Below are 16,355 nucleotides of genomic sequence, written 5' to 3' on the forward strand. Positions count from 1 at the left end.
AATATTTTTCCACAATACTTGACGATCATTCTTTGACTTAGCTTCCGTGGCGCAATGGTTAGCGCGTTCGGCTGTTAACCGAAAGGTTGGTGGTTCGAGCCCGCCCGGGATCGTTGTTTTGAAGTCTTAGAAGTACAGTAAAAAGCAAATATTTTTCCACAATACTTGAAGATCATTTTTTGCCTTAGATTCCGTGGCGCAATAGTTAGCGTGTTCGGTTGTTAACCGAAAGGTTGGTGGTTCGAGCCCACCCGGGAGCGTTGTTTTGAAGTCTTAGAATTAACGTAAAAAGGAAATATTTTTCCACAATACTTGACGATCATTCTTTACCTTAGCTTCCGTAGCGCAAGGGATAGCACATTCGGCTGTTAAGCGAAAGGTTGGTGGTGCGAACCCACCCGGGAGCGTTGTTTTGAAGTCTTTAAGTATCGTAAAAAGGAAATATTTTTCCATGATACTAGACGATCATTCTTTGCCTTAGCTTCCGTGGCGCAATGGTTAGCGCGTTCCGCTGTTAACCGAAGGGTTGGTGGTTCGAGCCCGCCCGGGATCGTTGTTTTGAAGTCTTAGAAGTACAGTAAAAAGCAAACATTTTTCCACAATACTTGAAGATCATTCTTTGCCTTAGCTTCCGTGGCGCAATAGTTAGCGTGTTCGGTTGTTAACCGAAAGGTTGGTGGTTCGAGCCCACCCGGGAGCGTTGTTTTGAAGTCTTAGAAGTAACGTAAAAAGGAAATATTTTTCCACAATACTTGACGATCATTCTTAACCTTAACTTCCGTGGCGCAATGGTTAGCGCGTTCGGCTGTTAACCGAAAGGTTGATGGTTCGAGCCCACCCGGGAGCGTTGCTTTGAAGTCTTAGAAGTAACGTAAAAAGGAAATATTTTTCCACAATACTTGACGATCATTCTTTGCCTTAGCTTCCGTGGCGCAATGGTTAGCGCGTTCGGCTGTTAACCAAAAGGTTGATAGTTCGAGCCCACCCGGGAGCGTTGCTTTGAAGTCTTAGAAGTAACGTAAAAAGGAAATATTTTTCCACAATACTTGACGATCATTCTTTGCCTTAGCTTCCGTGGCGCAATGGTTAGCGCGTTCGGCTGTTAACCGAAAGGTTGGTGGTTCGAGCCCGCCCGGGATCGTTGTTTTGAAGTCTTAGAAGTAACGTAAAAAAGGAAATATTTTTCCACAATACTTGACGATCATGCTTTGTCTAGGCTTCCTTGGTGCAAGGGATAGCGCATTCGGCTGTTAACCGAATGGTTGTTAGTTCTAGCCCACCCAGGAGCTTTGTTTTGAAGTCTAGAAGTTACGTTAAAAGGAAATATTTTTCCACAATACTTGACGATCATTCTTTGTCTAAGCTTCCGTGGCGCAAGGGATAGCACATTCGGCTGTTAAGCGAAAGGCTGGTGGTGCGAGCTCACCCGGGAGCGTTGTTTTGAAGTCTTAGAAGTATCGTAAAAAGGAAATGTTTTTCCACAATACTTGTTGATCATTGGTTTCCTAAGCTTCCGTGCGCAATGGTTAGCACGTTCGGCTGTTAACCGTAAGGTTGGTGGTTCGAGCCCACCCGGGAGCGTTGTTTTGAAGTCTTAGAAGTAACGTAAAAACGAAATATTTTTTCACACTGCTTGACGATCATTCTACGCCTCAGCTTCCGTGGCGCAATGGTTAGCGCGTTCGGCTCTTAACCGTAAGGTTAGTGGTTCGAGCCCGCCCGGGATCGTTGTTTTGAAGTCTTAGAAGTACAGTAAAAAGCAAATATTTTTCCACAATACTTGACGATCATGCTTTGTCTAGGCTTCCGTGGCGCAAGGGATAGCGCATTCGGCTGTTAAACGAAAGGTTGTAAGTTCTAGCCCACCTAGGAGCTTTGTTTTGAAGTCTAGAAGTTACGTTAAAAGGAAATATTTTTCCACAATACTTGACGATCATTCTTTTCCTAAGCTTCCATGGCGCAATGGTTAGCGCGTTCGGCTGATAAAGGAAAGACTGTTGGTTCGAGCCCACCCGAAATGTTGTTTTGAAGTCTAAGAAGTAACGTAAAAAGGAAATATTTTCCACAATACTTGACGATTTTACTTTGCCTAAGCTTCCGTTTCGCAATGGTTAGCGCGTTTGGTTGTTAACCGAAAGGTCGTTAGTTCGATCCCACCCAGGAGCTTTGTTTTGAAGTCTTAGAAGTAACGTAAAAAGGAAATATTTTTCCACAATACTTGACGATCATTCTACGATTAAGCTTCCGTGGCGCAATGGTTAGCGCGTTCGGCTGTTAACCGAAAGGTTGGTGGTTCGAGCCCACCCGGGAGCGTTGTTTTGAAGTCTTAGAAGTAACGTAAAAAGGAAATATTTTTCCACAATACTTGACGATCATTCTTTGCTTTAGCTTCCGTGGCGCAATGGTTAGCGCGTTCGGCTGTTAACCGAAAGGTTGGTGGTTCGAGCCCGCCCGTAGATCATTCTTTGCCTTAGCTTCCGTGGCACAAGGGAGAGCACATTCGGCTGTTAAGCGAAAGGTTGGTGGTGCGAGCCCACCCGGGAGCGTTGTTTTGAAGTCTTAGAAGTAACGTAAAAAGGAAATATTTTTCCACGATACTTGACGATCATTCCACGCTTAAGCTTCCGTGGCGCAATGGTTAGCGCGTTCGGCTGTTAACCGAAAGGTTGGTAGTTCGAGAACAACCGGGAGCGTTCTTTTGAAGTCTTAGAAGTAACGTAAAAAGGAAATATTTTTCCACGATACTTGACGATCATTCCACGCTTAAGCTTCCGTGGCGCAATGGTTAGCGCGTTCGGCTGTTAACCGAAAGGTTGGTAGTTCGAGAACAACCGGGAGCGTTCTTTTGAAGTCTTAGAAGTAACGTAAAAACGAAATATTTTTTCACACTGCTTGACGATCATTCTACGCCTCAGCTTCCGTGGCGCAATGGTTAGCGCGTTCGGCTCTTAACCGTAAGGTTAGTGGTTCGAGCCCGCCCGGGATCGTTGTTTTGAAGTCTTAGAAGTACAGTAAAAAGCAAATATTTTTCCACAATACTTGACGATCATGCTTTGTCTAGGCTTCCGTGGCGCAAGGGATAGCGCATTCGGCTGTTAAACGAAAGGTTGTAAGTTCTAGCCCACCTAGGAGCTTTGTTTTGAAGTCTAGAAGTTACGTTAAAAGGAAATATTTTTCCACAATACTTGACGATCATTCTTTTCCTAAGCTTCCATGGCGCAATGGTTAGCGCGTTCGGCTGATAAAGGAAAGACTGTTGGTTCGAGCCCACCCGAAATGTTGTTTTGAAGTCTAAGAAGTAACGTAAAAAGGAAATATTTTCCACAATACTTGACGATTTTACTTTGCCTAAGCTTCCGTTTCGCAATGGTTAGCGCGTTTGGTTGTTAACCGAAAGGTCGTTAGTTCGATCCCACCCAGGAGCTTTGTTTTGAAGTCTTAGAAGTAACGTAAAAAGGAAATATTTTTCCACAATACTTGACGATCATTCTACGATTAAGCTTCCGTGGCGCAATGGTTAGCGCGTTCGGCTGTTAACCGAAAGGTTGGTGGTTCGAGCCCACCCGGGAGCGTTGTTTTGAAGTCTTAGAAGTAACGTAAAAAGGAAATATTTTTCCACAATACTTGACGATCATTCTTTGCTTTAGCTTCCGTGGCGCAATGGTTAGCGCGTTCGGCTGTTAACCGAAAGGTTGGTGGTTCGAGCCCGCCCGTAGATCATTCTTTGCCTTAGCTTCCGTGGCACAAGGGAGAGCACATTCGGCTGTTAAGCGAAAGGTTGGTGGTGCGAGCCCACCCGGGAGCGTTGTTTTGAAGTCTTAGAAGTAACGTAAAAAGGAAATATTTTTCCACGATACTTGACGATCATTCCACGCTTAAGCTTCCGTGGCGCAATGGTTAGCGCGTTCGGCTGTTAACCGAAAGGTTGGTAGTTCGAGAACAACCGGGAGCGTTCTTTTGAAGTCTTAGAAGTAACGTAAAAAGGAAATATTTTTCCACAATACTTGACGATCATTCTTTTCCTTAGCTTCCGTGGCGCAATGGTTAGCGCGTTCGGCTGTTAACCAAAAGGTTGGTGATTCGAGCCCGATCGGGATCGTTGTTTTGAAGTCTTAGAAGTACAGTAAAAAGCAAATATTTTTCCACAATACTTGAAGATCATCCTTTGCCTTAGCTTCCGTGGCGCAATGGTTAGCGTGTTCGGTTGTTAACCGAAAGGTTGGTGGTTCGAGCCCGCCCGGGAGCGTTGTTTTGAAGTCTTTGATGTACAGCAAAAAGCAAATATTTTTCCACAATACTTGAAGATCATTCTTTGCCTTAGCTTCCGTGGCGCAATGGTTAGCGTGTTCGGTTGTTAACCGAAAGGTTGGTGGTTCGAGCCCACCCGGGAGCGTTGTTTTGAAGTGTTAGAAGTAACGTAAAAAGGAAATATTTTTCCACAATACTTGACGATCGTTCTTTGCCTAAGCTTCCGTGGCGCAATGGTTGGCGCGTTGGGCTGTTAAGCGAAAGGTTGGTGGTGCGAGCCCACCCGGGAGCGTTGCTTTGAAGTCTTAGAAGTAACGTAAAAAGGAAATATTTTTCCACAATACTTGACGATCATTCTTTGACTTAGCTTCCGTGGCGCAATGGTTAGCGCGTTCGGCTGTTAACCGAAAGGTTGGTGGTTCGAGCCCGCCCGGGATCGTTGTTTTGAAGTCTTAGAAGTACAGTAAAAAGCAAATATTTTTCCACAATACTTGAAGATCATTTTTTGCCTTAGATTCCGTGGCGCAATAGTTAGCGTGTTCGGTTGTTAACCGAAAGGTTGGTGGTTCGAGCCCACCCGGGAGCGTTGTTTTGAAGTCTTAGAAGTAACGTAAAAAGGAAATATTTTTCCACAATACTTGACGATCATTTTTTGTCTAAGCATCCGTAGCGCAAGGGATAGCACATTCGGCTGTTAAGCGAAAGGTTGGTGGTGCGAACCCACCCGGGAGCGTTGTTTTGAAGTCTTTAAGTATCGTAAAAAGGAAATATTTTTCCATGATACTAGACGATCATTCTTTGCCTTAGCTTCCGTGGCGCAATGGTTAGCGCGTTCCGCTGTTAACCGAAGGGTTGGTGGTTCGAGCCCGCCCGGGATCGTTGTTTTGAAGTCTTAGAAGTACAGTAAAAAGCAAACATTTTTCCACAATACTTGAAGATCATTCTTTGCCTTAGCATCCGTGGCGCAATAGTTAGCGTGTTCGGTTGTTAACCGAAAGGTTGGTGGTTCGAGCCCACCCGGGAGCGTTGTTTTGAAGTCTTAGAAGTAACGTAAAAAGGAAATATTTTTCCACAATACTTGACGTTCGTTCTTTGCCTAAGCTTCCGTGGCGGAATGGGATAGCGCATTCCTTTGTAAAGCGAAAGGTTGGTGGTTCGAGCCCACCCGGGGTCGTTGTTTTGAAGTCTTAGAAGTAAAGTAAAAAGGAAATATTATTCCACAATACTTGACGATCATTCTTTACCTTAGCTTCCTTGGCGCAATGGTTAGCGCGTTCGGCTGTAAACCGAAAGGTTGGTGGTTCGAACCCACCCGGGAGCGTTGTTTTGAACTCTTAAAAGTAACGTAAAAAGGAAATATTTTTCCACAAAACTTGACGATCATTTTTTGTGTAAGCATCCGTAGCGCAAGGGATAGCACATTCGGCTGTTAAGCTAAAGGTTGGTGGTTCGAGCCCACCCGGGAGCGTTGTTTTGAAGTCTTAGAAGTAACGTAAAAAGGAAATATTTTTCCACAATACTTGACGGTCGTTCTTTGGCTTAGCTTCCGTGGCGCAATAGTTAGCGTGTTCGGTTGTTAACCGAGAGGTTGGTGGTTCGAGCCCACCCGGGAGCGTTGTTTTGAAGTCTTAGAAGTAACGTAAAAAGGAAATGTTTTTCCACAATACTTGTTGATCATTGGTTTCCTAAGTTTCCGTGCGCAATGGTTAGCGCGTTTGGCTGTTAACCGTAAGGTTGGTGGTTCGAGCCCACCCGGGACCGTTGTTTTGAAGTCTTAGAAGTAACGTAAAAAGGAAATATTTTTCCACAATACTTGACGGTCGTTCTTTGGCTTAGCTTCCGTGGCGCAATAGTTAGCGTGTTCGGTTGTTAACCGAGAGGTTGGTGGTTCGAGCCCACCCGGGAGCGTTGTTTTGAAGTCTTAGAAGTAACGTAAAAAGGAAATGTTTTTCCACAATACTTGTTGATCATTGGTTTCCTAAGTTTCCGTGCGCAATGGTTAGCGCGTTTGGCTGTTAACCGTAAGGTTGGTGGTTCGAGCCCACCCGGGACCGTTGTTTTGAAGTCTTAGAAGTAACGTAAAAAGGAAATATTTTTCCACAATACTTGACGGTCGTTCTTTGGCTTAGCTTCCGTGGCGCAATAGTTAGCGTGTTCGGTCAGGGGTAAATAACGAAAGGAGTTAGAGACGCTAGCTTCCGTAGTGTAGAATACAGTAGGACTTTCAAACGTAGACACAGAAAAGAGAAAACGCCTCGGTCACGCCGCCTATAATTCAAAATAAGTATGATATTTTGCAACCAATAGCGTGGCAGCAAAGATTCGAAAGGCATGCTGGGATATCGATTTTCTCCTGTCTGCTAGTATTCGTCTGCTAGTGTTCGTCTGCTTACGACTGAGTGACAATTAGGGTTAGAGTAAAGTTTATTCAGTAAGGTGCACTTGAATTAGAAACAGACAACTTTAAAGTTGGTAAATTCCTTATTCGATAATGAAATGGAATTAAATGTCGTTTTTGCATCCTTCAATACAGTTTTAGTTGTTTTAATTTCTTTAGTCACAGATACAGTCGATGATCCTGATCCCACAGTTCCCACTAAGCCTTGGCTCACTGGGCCGACTCTGTAACCGCGCACTTACGGCAAAAAGAGTTTGATCACATTTTGAGGATTTCCCCGGCTTCAAATTGCAAATTGTTGACTTATCTTTCTTCTTTAAATCGCTGTTTACTCGCGATTGAATATAATAATTATATTGGGTTGATTTATGAGACGACTTCACAACATCGACAGTTCGACACCCGCCATTTTACTTTACCCAGAATACTTTGCGATGCGAGATTTTAAGGCAAAACTTTTAAGGTTCTGCTCTTATTTACAATACAGTTCCAAAGATGGCACTACGTTAGTTACAAATTTTATGACGTTTCACGGTCCCACTGTATTCTACCCTACGGAAGCTAGCGTCTCTAACTCCTTTCGTTATTTACCCCTGGTTCGGTTGTTAACCGAAAGGTTGGTGGTTCGAGCCCACCCGGGAGCGTTGTTTTGAAGTCTTAGAAGTAACGTAAAAAGGAAATGTTTTTCCACAAAACTTGTTGATCATTGGTTTCCTAAGCTTCCGTGCGCAATGGTTAGCGCGTTCGGCTGTTAACCGTAAGGTTGGTGGTTCGAGCCCACCCGGAAGCGTTGTTTTGAAGTCTTAGAAGTAACGTAAAAAGGAAATATTTTTCCACAATACTTGACGATCATTCTTTACCTTAGCTTCCGTGGCGCAATGGTTAGCGCGTTCGGCTGTTAACCGAAAGGTTGATGGTTCGAGCCCACCCGGGAGCGTTGCTTTGAAGTCTTAGAAGTAACGTAAAAAGGAAATATTTTTCCACAATACTTGACGATCATTCTTTGCCTTAGCTTCCGTGGCGCAATGGTTAGCGCGTTCGGCTGTTAACCGAAAGGTTGGTGGTTCGAGCCCGCCCGGGATCGTTGTTTTGAAGTCTTAGAAGTACAGTAAAAAGCAAATATTTTTCCACAATACTTGAAGATCATTTTTTGCCTTAGCTTCCGTGGCGCAATAGTTAGCGTGTTCGGTTGTTAACCGAAAGGTTGGTGGTTCGAGCCCACCCGGGAGCGTTGTTTTGAAGTCTTAGAAGTAACGTAAAAAGGAAATATTTTTCCACAATACTTGACGATCATTTTTTGTCTAAGCATCCGTGGCGCAATGGTTAGCGCGTTCCGCTGTTAACCGAAGGGTTGGTGGTGCGAACCCACCCGGGAGCGTTGTTTTGAAGTTTTAGAAGTATCGTAAAAAGGAAATGTTTTTCCACAATACTTGTTGATCATTGGTTTCCTAAGCTTCCGTGCGCAATGGTTAGCGCGTTCGGCTGTTAACCGTAAGGTTGGTGGTTCGAGCCCACCCGGGAACGTTGTTTTGAAGTCTTAGAAGTAACGTAAAAAGGAAATATTTTTCCACAATACTTGACGATCGTTCTTTGCCTAAGCTTCCGTGGCGGAATGGGATAGCGCATTCCTTTGTAAAGCGAAAGGTTGGTGGTTCGAGCCCACCCGGGGTCGTTGTTTTGAAGTCTTAGAAGTAAAGTAAAAAGGAAATATTATTCCACAATACTTGACGATCGTTCTTTGCCTAAGCTTCCTTGGCGCAATGGTTAGCGCGTTCGGCTGTAAACCGAAAGGTTGGTGGTTCGAACCCACCCGGGAGCGTTGTTTTGAACTCTTAAAAGTAACGTAAAAAGGAAATATTTTTCCACAAAACTTGACGATTATTCTACGCCTAAGCTTCCGTGGCGCAATTGTTAGCGCGTTCGGCTGTTAACCGAAAGGTTGATGGTTCGATCCCACCCGGGAGCGTCGCTTTGAAGTCTTAGAAGTAACGTTAAAAGGAAATATTTTTCCACAATACTTGACGATCATTCTTTTCCTAAGCTTCCGTGGCGCAATGGTTAGCGCATTCGGCTGTTAAACGAAAGGTTGTTAGTTCGAGCCCACCCGGGAGCGATGTCTTGAAGTCTTAGATGTAACGTTAAAAGGAAATATTTTTCCACAATACTTGACGATCATTCCACGCTTAAGCTTCCGTGGCGCAATGGTTAGCGCATTCGGCTGTTAACCGAAATGTTGGTGGTGCGAGCCCACCCGGGAGCGTTGTTTTGAAGTCTTAGAAGTAACGTAAAAAGGAAATATTTTTCCACAATACTTGACGATCAGCATCCGTAGCGCAAGGGATAGCACATTCGGCTGCTAAGCGAAAGGTTGGTGGTGCGAACGCACCCGGGAGCGTTGTTTTGAAGTCTTAGAAGTATCGTAAAAAGGAAATGTTTTTCCACAATACTTGTTGATCATTGGTTTCCTAAGCTTCCGTGCGCAATGGTTAGCGCGTTCGGCTGTTAACCGTAAGGTTGGTGGTTCGAGCCCACCCGGGAGCGTTGTTTTGAAGTCTTAGAAGTAACGTAAAAAGGAAATATTTTTCCACAATACTTGACGATCGTTCTTTGCCTAAGCTTCCGTGGCGGAATGGGATAGCGCATTCCTTTGTTAAGCGAAAGGTTGGTGGTTCGAGCCCACCCGGGAGCGTTGATTTGAAGTCTTAGAAGTAACGTAAAAAGGAAATATTTTTCCACAATACTTGACGATCGTTCTTTGCCTAAGCTTCCGTGGCGGAATGGGATAGCGCATTCCTTTGTTAAGCGAAAGGTTGATGGTTCGATCCCACCCGGGAGCGTTGATTTGAAGTCTTAGAAGTAACGTTAAAAAGAAATTTTTTTCCACAATACTTGACGATCATTCTTTTCCTAAGCTTCCGTGGCACAATGGTTAGCGCGTTCGGCTGTTAAACGAAAGGTTGATGGTTCAATCCCACCCGGGAGCGTTGCTTTGAAGTCTTAGAAATAACGTTAAAAGGAAATATTTTTCCACAATACTTGACGATCATTCCACGCTTAAGCTTCCGTGGCGCAATGGTTAGCGCATTCGGCTGTTAACCGAAAGGTTGGTGGTTCGAGAACACCCGGGAGCGTTGTTTTGAAGTCTTAGAAGTAACGTAAAAAGGAAATATTTTTCCACAATACTTGACGATCATTCTTTGCCTTAGCTTCCGTGGCGCAATGGTTAGCGCGTTCGGCTGTTAACCGAAAGGTTGGTGGTTCGAGCCCGCCCGGGATCGTTGTTTTGAAGTCTTAGAAGTAACGTAAAAAGGAAATATTTTTCCACAATACTTGACGATCGTTCTTTGCCTAAGCTTCCGTGGCGGAATGGGATAGCGCATTCCTTTGTTAAGCGAAAGGTTGGTGGTTCTAGCCCACCCGGGGTCGTTGTTTTGAAGTCTTAGAAGTAAAGTAAAAAGGAAATATTTTTCCACAATACTTGACGATCGGTCTTTGCCTAAGCTTCCGTGGCGCAATGGTTAGCGCGTTCGGCTGTAAACCGAAAGGTTGGTGGTTCGAGCCCACCCGGGAGCGTTGTTTTGAACTCTTAAAAGTAACGTAAAAAGGAAATATTTTTCCACAATACTTGACGATCATTCTACGCCTAAGCTTCCGTGGCGCAATTGTTAGCGCGTTCGGCTGTTAACCGAAAGGTTGATGGTTCGATCCCACCCGGGAGCGTTGCTTTGAAGGCTTAGAAATAACGTTAAAAGAAAATATTTTTCCACAATACTTGACGATCATTCTTTTCCTAAGCTTCCGTGGCACAATGGTTAGCGCGTTCGGCTGTTAAACGAAAGGTTGTTAGTTCGAGCCCACCCGGGAGCGATGTCTTGAAGTCTTAGAAGTAACGTTAAAAGGAAATATTTTTCCACAATACTTGACGATCATTCCACGCTTAAGCTTCCTTGGCGCAATGGTTAGCGCATTCGGCTGTTAACCGAAAGGTTGGTGGTTCGAGAACACCCGGGAGCGTTGTTTTGAAGTCTTAGAAGTACAGTAAAAAGCAAATATTTTCAACAATACTTGAAGATCACTTCACGCCTAAGCTTCCGTGGCGCAAGGGATAGCACATTTGGCTGTTAACCGAAAGGTTGGTGGTTCGAGCCCACCCGGGAGCGTTGTTTTGAAGTCTTAGAAGTAACGTAAAAAGGAAATATTTTTCCACAATACTTGACGATCATTCTTTGTCTAAGCTTCCGTGGCGCAAGGGATAGCACATTCGGCTGTTAAGCGAAAGGTTGGTGTTTCGAGCCCACCCGGGAGCGTTGTTTTGAAGTCTTTGAAGTATCGTAAAAAGGAAATGTTTTTCCACAGTACTTGACGATCATTCTTTTCCTAAACTTCCGTGGCACAATGGTTAGCGCGTTCGGCTGTTAAACGAAAGGTTTTTAGTTCGAGCCCACCCGGGAGCGATGTCTTGAAGTCTTAGAAGTAACGTAAAAAGGAAACATTTTTCCACAATACTCGACGATCGTTCTATGCCTAAGCTTCCGTGGCGCAATGGTTAGCGCGTTCGGTTGTTAACCGAAAGGTTGGTGGTTCGAGACCACCCGGGATCGTTGTTTTGAAGTCCTAGAAGTAAAGTAAAAAGGAAACATTTTTCAACAATACTTGACGATCATTCTTTACCCTAGCTTCCGTGGCGCGATGGTTAGCACGATCTTCTGTTAATCGAAAGGGTGGTGGTTCGAGCCCACCCGGGATCGTTGTTTTGAAGTCTTAGAAGTACAGTAAAAAGCAAACATTTTTCCACAATACTTGAAGATCACTTCACGCCTAAGCTTCCGTGGCGCAAGGGATAACACATTCGGCTGTTAAGCGAAAGGTTGGTGGTGCGAGCCCACCCGGGAGCGTTGTTTTGAAGTCTTAGAAGTATCGTAAAAAGGAAATGTTTTTCCACAATACTTGTTGATCATTGTTTTCCTAAGCTTCCGTGGTGCAATGGTTAGCGCGTTCGGCTGTTAACCGAAAGGTTGGTGGTTCGAGCCCACCCGGGAGCGTTGTTTTGAAGTCTTAGAAGTAACGTAAAAAGGAAATATATTTTTCCACTATACTTGACGATCGTTCTTTGCCTAACCTTCCGTGGCGGAATGGGACAGCGCATTCCTTTGTTAAGCGAAAGGTTGGTGGTTCGAGCCCACCCGGGAGCGTTGTTTTGAAGTCTTAGAAGTAACTTAAAAAGGAAATATTTTTCCACAATACTTGACGATCATTCTACGCCTAAGCTCCCGTGGCGCAATTGTTAGCGCGTTCGGCAGTTAACCGAAAGGTTGATGGTTCGAGCCCACCCGGGAGCGTTGCTTTGAAGTCTAAGAAGTAACGTAAAAAAGGAAATATTTTTCCACAATACTTGACGATCATGCTTTGTCTAAGTTTCCGTGGCGCAAGGGATAGCGCATTCGGCTTTTAACCGAAAGGTTGTTAGTTCTAGCCCACCCAGGAGCTTTGTTTTGAAATCTTAGAAGTAACGTAAAAAGGAAATATTTTTCCACAATACTTGACGATCATTCTTTGTCTGAGCTTCTGTGGCGCAAGGGATAGCGCGTTCGGCTGTTAAACGAAAGGTTTTTAGTTCGAGCCCACCCGGGAGCGATGTCTTGAAGTCTTAGAAGTAACGTAAAAAGGAAATATTTTTCCACAATACTTGACGATCATTCTTTACCCTAGCTTCCGTGGCGCGATGGTTAGCGCGATCTTCTGTTAATCGAAAGGGTGGTGGTTCGAGCCCACCCGGGATCGTTGTTTTGAAGTCTTAGAAGTACAGTAAAAAGCAAACATTTTTCCACAATACTTGAAGATCACTTCACGCCTAAGCTTCCGTGGCGCAAGGGATAACACATTCGGCTGTTAAGCGAAAGGTTGGTGGTGCGAGCCCACCCGGGAGCGATGTCTTGAAGTCTTAGAAGTAACGTAAAAAGGAAACATTTTTCCACAATACTCGACGATCGTTCTATGCCTAAGCTTCCGTGGCGCAATGGTTAGCGCGTTCGGTTGTTAACCGAAAGGTTGGTGGTTCGAGACCACCCGGGATCGTTGTTTTGAAGTCTTAGAAGTAAAGTAAAAAGGAAACATTTTTCCACAATACTTGACGATCGTTCTATGCCTAAGCTTCCGTGGCGCAATGGTTAGCGCGTTCGGCTGTTAACCGAAAGGTTGGTGGTTCGAGAACACCCGGGAGGGTTGTTTTGAAGTCTTAGAAGTAACGTAAAAAGGAAATATTTTTCCACAATACTTGACGATCATTCATTACCCTAGCTTCCGTGGCGCGATGGTTAGCGCGATCTTTTGTTAATCGAAAGGGTGGTGGTTCGAGCCCACCCGGGATCGTTGTTTTGAAGTCTTAGAAGTACAGTAAAAAGCAAATATTTTCCACAATACTTGAAGATCACTTCACGCCTAAGCTTCCGTGGCGCAAGGGATAGCACATTCGGCTGTTAAGCGAAAGGTTGGTGGTGCGAGCCCACCCGGGAGCGTTGTTTTGAAGTCTTAGAAGTATCGTAAAAAGGAAATGTTTTTCCACAATACTTGTTGATCATTGTTTTCCTAAGCTTCCGTGGTGCAATGGTTAGCGCGTTCGGCTGTTAACCGAAAGGTTGGTGGTTCGTGCCCACCCGGGAGCGTTGTTTTGAAGTCTTAGAAGTAACGTAAAAAGGAAATATTTTTCCACAATACTTGACGATCGTTCTTTGCCTAACCTTCCGTGGCGGAATGGGACAGCGCATTCCTTTGTTAAGCGAAAGGTTGGTGGTTCGAGCCCACCCTGGAGCGTTGTTTTGAAGTCTTAGAAGTAACTTAAAAAGGAAATATTTTTCCACAATACTTGACGATCATTCTACGCCTAAGCTTCCGTGGCGCAATTGTTAGCGCGTTCGGCAGTTAACCGAAAGGTTGATGGTTCGAGCCCACCCGGGAGCGTTGCTTTGAAGTCTAAGAAGTAACGTAAAAAAGGAAATATTTTTCCACAATACTTGACGATCATGCTTTGTCTAAGTTTCCGTGGCGCAATTGTTAGCGCGTTCGGCTGTTAACCGAAAGGTTGTTAGTTCTAGCCCACCCGGGAGCGATGTCTTGAAGTCTTAGAAGTAACGTAAAAAGGAAACATTTTTCCACAATACTCGACGATCGTTCTATGCCTAAGCTTCCGTGGCGCAATGGTTAGCGCGTTCGGTTGTTAACCGAAAGGTTGGTGGTTCGAGACCACCCGGGATCGTTGTTTTGAAGTCCTAGAAGTAAAGTAAAAAGGAAACATTTTTCCACAATACTTGACGATCGTTCTTTGCCTAAGCTTCCGTGGCGCAATGGTTAGCGCGTTCGGCTGTTAAACGAAAGGTTGTTAGTTCGAGCCCACCCGGGAGCGATGTCTTGAAGTCTTAGAAGTAACGTTAAAAGGAAATATTTTTCCACAATACTTGACGATCATTCTTTGCCTTAGCTTCCGTGGCGCAATGGTTAGCGCGTTCGGCTGTTAACCGAAAGGTTGGTGGTTCGAGCCCGCCCGGGATCGTTGTTTTGAAGTCTTAGAAGTAACGTAAAAAGGAAATATATTTTTCCACTATACTTGACGATCGTTCTTTGCCTAACCTTCCGTGGCGGAATGGGACAGCGCATTCCTTTGTTAAGCGAAAGGTTGGTGGTTCGAGCCCACCCGGGAGCGTTGTTTTGAAGTCTTAGAAGTAACTTAAAAAGGAAATATTTTTCCACAATACTTGACGATCATTCTACGCCTAAGCTCCCGTGGCGCAATTGTTAGCGCGTTCGGCAGTTAACCGAAAGGTTGATGGTTCGAGCCCACCCGGGAGCGTTGCTTTGAAGTCTAAGAAGTAACGTAAAAAAGGAAATATTTTTCCACAATACTTGACGATCATGCTTTGTCTAAGTTTCCGTGGCGCAAGGGATAGCGCATTCGGCTTTTAACCGAAAGGTTGTTAGTTCTAGCCCACCCAGGAGCTTTGTTTTGAAATCTTAGAAGTAACGTAAAAAGGAAATATTTTTCCACAATACTTGACGATCATTCTTTGTCTGAGCTTCTGTGGCGCAAGGGATAGCGCGTTCGGCTGTTAAACGAAAGGTTTTTAGTTCGAGCCCACCCGGGAGCGATGTCTTGAAGTCTTAGAAGTAACGTAAAAAGGAAATATTTTTCCACAATACTTGACGATCATTCTTTACCCTAGCTTCCGTGGCGCGATGGTTAGCGCGATCTTCTGTTAATCGAAAGGGTGGTGGTTCGAGCCCACCCGGGATCGTTGTTTTGAAGTCTTAGAAGTACAGTAAAAAGCAAACATTTTTCCACAATACTTGAAGATCACTTCACGCCTAAGCTTCCGTGGCGCAAGGGATAACACATTCGGCTGTTAAGCGAAAGGTTGGTGGTGCGAGCCCACCCGGGAGCGATGTCTTGAAGTCTTAGAAGTAACGTAAAAAGGAAACATTTTTCCACAATACTCGACGATCGTTCTATGCCTAAGCTTCCGTGGCGCAATGGTTAGCGCGTTCGGTTGTTAACCGAAAGGTTGGTGGTTCGAGACCACCCGGGATCGTTGTTTTGAAGTCTTAGAAGTAAAGTAAAAAGGAAACATTTTTCCACAATACTTGACGATCGTTCTATGCCTAAGCTTCCGTGGCGCAATGGTTAGCGCGTTCGGCTGTTAACCGAAAGGTTGGTGGTTCGAGAACACCCGGGAGGGTTGTTTTGAAGTCTTAGAAGTAACGTAAAAAGGAAATATTTTTCCACAATACTTGACGATCATTCATTACCCTAGCTTCCGTGGCGCGATGGTTAGCGCGATCTTTTGTTAATCGAAAGGGTGGTGGTTCGAGCCCACCCGGGATCGTTGTTTTGAAGTCTTAGAAGTACAGTAAAAAGCAAATATTTTCCACAATACTTGAAGATCACTTCACGCCTAAGCTTCCGTGGCGCAAGGGATAGCACATTCGGCTGTTAAGCGAAAGGTTGGTGGTGCGAGCCCACCCGGGAGCGTTGTTTTGAAGTCTTAGAAGTATCGTAAAAAGGAAATGTTTTTCCACAATACTTGTTGATCATTGTTTTCCTAAGCTTCCGTGGTGCAATGGTTAGCGCGTTCGGCTGTTAACCGAAAGGTTGGTGGTTCGTGCCCACCCGGGAGCGTTGTTTTGAAGTCTTAGAAGTAACGTAAAAAGGAAATATTTTTCCACAATACTTGACGATCGTTCTTTGCCTAACCTTCCGTGGCGGAATGGGACAGCGCATTCCTTTGTTAAGCGAAAGGTTGGTGGTTCGAGCCCACCCTGGAGCGTTGTTTTGAAGTCTTAGAAGTAACTTAAAAAGGAAATATTTTTCCACAATACTTGACGATCATTCTACGCCTAAGCTTCCGTGGCGCAATTGTTAGCGCGTTCGGCAGTTAACCGAAAGGTTGATGGTTCGAGCCCACCCGGGAGCGTTGCTTTGAAGTCTAAGAAGTAACGTAAAAAAGGAAATATTTTTCCACAATACTTGACGATCATGCTTTGTCTAAGTTTCCGTGGCGCAATTGTTAGCGCGTTCGGCTGTTAACCGAAAGGTTGTTAGTTCTAGCCCACCCGGGAGCGATGTCTTGAAGTCTTAGAAGTAACGTAAAAAGGAAACATTTTTCCACAATACTCGACGATCGTTCTATGCCTAAGCTTCCGTGGCGCAATGGTTAGCGCG

General features: G+C 44.7%; 5 non-coding genes across 5 annotated transcripts; all 5 read left to right on the forward strand.

Moving 5' to 3' along the window:
- The first annotated feature begins 1,655 nt into the window (after nucleotides 1–1,655).
- Nucleotides 1,656–1,728, forward strand: TRNAK-CUU (transfer RNA lysine (anticodon CUU)). The gene has a single exon. It is a non-coding gene; the product is annotated as a tRNA-Lys (tRNA).
- Nucleotides 1,729–2,914: 1,186 nt separating this feature from the next.
- Nucleotides 2,915–2,987, forward strand: TRNAK-CUU (transfer RNA lysine (anticodon CUU)). The gene has a single exon. It is a non-coding gene; the product is annotated as a tRNA-Lys (tRNA).
- Nucleotides 2,988–5,496: 2,509 nt separating this feature from the next.
- On the forward strand, nucleotides 5,497–5,569 carry TRNAY-GUA (transfer RNA tyrosine (anticodon GUA)). The gene has a single exon. It is a non-coding gene; the product is annotated as a tRNA-Tyr (tRNA).
- Nucleotides 5,570–8,392: 2,823 nt separating this feature from the next.
- TRNAY-GUA (transfer RNA tyrosine (anticodon GUA)) lies at nucleotides 8,393–8,465 on the forward strand. The gene has a single exon. It is a non-coding gene; the product is annotated as a tRNA-Tyr (tRNA).
- A 1,681-nt stretch (nucleotides 8,466–10,146) lies between these two features.
- On the forward strand, nucleotides 10,147–10,219 carry TRNAY-GUA (transfer RNA tyrosine (anticodon GUA)). Its single transcript has one exon. It is a non-coding gene; the product is annotated as a tRNA-Tyr (tRNA).
- Nucleotides 10,220–16,355: the final 6,136 nt, after the last annotated feature.

This window comes from Phalangium opilio, unplaced genomic scaffold (assembly GCF_054372755.1).
Source record: "Phalangium opilio isolate 3A_F unplaced genomic scaffold, DU_Popi_V2 ptg000094l_1, whole genome shotgun sequence".
NCBI lineage: Eukaryota > Metazoa > Arthropoda > Arachnida > Opiliones > Phalangiidae > Phalangium > Phalangium opilio.